Source organism: Sinocyclocheilus rhinocerous, unplaced genomic scaffold (genome assembly GCF_001515625.1).
Source record: "Sinocyclocheilus rhinocerous isolate Xijiao unplaced genomic scaffold, SAMN03320098_v1.1 scaffold24, whole genome shotgun sequence".
In the NCBI taxonomy this organism is placed as follows: domain Eukaryota; kingdom Metazoa; phylum Chordata; class Actinopteri; order Cypriniformes; family Cyprinidae; genus Sinocyclocheilus; species Sinocyclocheilus rhinocerous.
In genome coordinates this window covers 2,886,945-2,888,662 of record NW_015647124.1, presented here as the reverse complement: position 1 = coordinate 2,888,662, position 1,718 = coordinate 2,886,945, and the positions used below count along the sequence as shown (strand labels likewise).

Genomic DNA, 1,718 nt, shown 5'->3' with positions numbered 1-1,718 from the left:
TTCATCATGTCTTTACATTTTATATTTTTCAGTTAAAATATTCAAACTGAACAACGTCACTGACTGGTGTTTACAGTAACTTGGAATCATGTTTTATGTTGTTAAGGAACACTTCCACCTATATCAGAGAAAATAGACCAACTGACCTGCAGCTGAACCATGAAAGATGTCATATGAGCATTTAATGAAGGTCTTCTCCTGGGAACGAAGGTCATAGAGGAATCCTGGTGCATTATGGGAGAGGATGGATCCTTCAGTGAGGTTAGAAAACTCCAAACAGAGTTTTTTTTTTCTATAACATTACAGAAAGTCTTTCAAGGGGATTTTGGGTACTTGCTCTCATACTTTAACATGCTTGGCTTCTGCATTCAAGTCAGTGTTGCTTGATGCCATCCTCCAAATGTGCAGTCGTGACAGTGGCATTGCAGACATTCACACAGACACGTACAAACACAGCTTCTTAATGCTTTCTAGGGATAATCCTGAACTTGTAAAAGCAAGCTCAGCATGCACAGGATCTCACTCTTCATCTAGTCACACCTAGACTAAACATAGAATGCCAGCTAGACTTTACTATCATCAATATACTCGTTTAGTTGATCTCAGTTGAATTTACTGTACTAAACGAGTATTGTTTGTGTCTACAGGTCCTCTGGAATACAGAGAAGCTGAGCATTGAGAGCAGAAGCTGACCGAGTGTTTGAAGTCTTACAGTGATCTGTGGTGCCAATCATTTCCTGCATTTTACTCGACTGGACAAAAAGGCAAGCGTAAAACCTTATTTTAGTGATGCACCCAAATTTCAGCAATTCAAACAATAAATGCCGTTCTGAATAAATCTGTCATGAAAATAAGTTATTACAGCCACCAACCATTAATTATATTATTAAAAAGTTCAAAAACTTATGTGCAATTTACATGTTTACATACAAGTCAAGAACACAAAAATGTTGAAATGTTCCATAAATGACTGAATTAATAAATGAATAAGCTGTATTTAACAGGGTCTATTTTTATTTCCAAACAGCTAGCTCAGGTTGTGTTGCACTGCAGCTCAGTTCCTGCAGTTCCTGGATGTGTCCACAAGGTGGCGTTACAGCTTCATAAACATTTAAACAAGTCTTTTTTTGTTGTCTGTTATAACTTATATTACTACATATATACTGAAGGCTGTATTAACTGATAAACTGTTTTAAACGTCTGTTGTTAGAAAAGTGTACAGATCTGAGCACTGAACAATGCTCATGGCAGCTCGCTGTGACCCACCCATCTACCTTAATTGCAATTAAAAGTAAATATTATCATGGTGCCTTGCAGTCAAAATAAGATTTCACAACTTTTACAGATTTCAGATATGCCTGTTTCAATAATTGAAGTATGTACTGTATGTATTACTGTGCAATAAAGACTGCAACGTTTCTAAATACATTTATTTATTTATTTATTTATGTGAGCCAGAGAGACGCACTGCACGCAGAACACTGTGTGTGTGTGTGTGTGTCTGTGTGTTTGTGTGTGTGTGTGTGAGTGTGTGTGTGAGAGAGATGCACTGTACGCAGTTTTTCTGTCAATATGGGGTGCTGTATGTACATTAATGAGGAAAAAAAATTAACTTAAATGATTTTAGCAAATGGCTGCAATATAACAAAGAGTGAAAAATTTAAGGGGGTCTGAATACTTTCCGTACCCACTGTATATAGAATGGAACAATGAATTAT

At 36.6% G+C, this 1,718-nt stretch overlaps 1 long non-coding RNA gene across 1 annotated transcript; it reads left to right on the top strand.

Annotated features, from left to right (window-relative positions):
• LOC107709003 (uncharacterized) lies at window positions 1-1,389 on the top strand. The gene is made up of 3 exons (XR_001636427.1): window positions 1-261; window positions 648-770; window positions 1,028-1,389. It is a non-coding gene; the product is annotated as an uncharacterized LOC107709003 (long non-coding RNA).
• The last annotated feature ends 329 nt before the right edge of the window (window positions 1,390-1,718 follow it).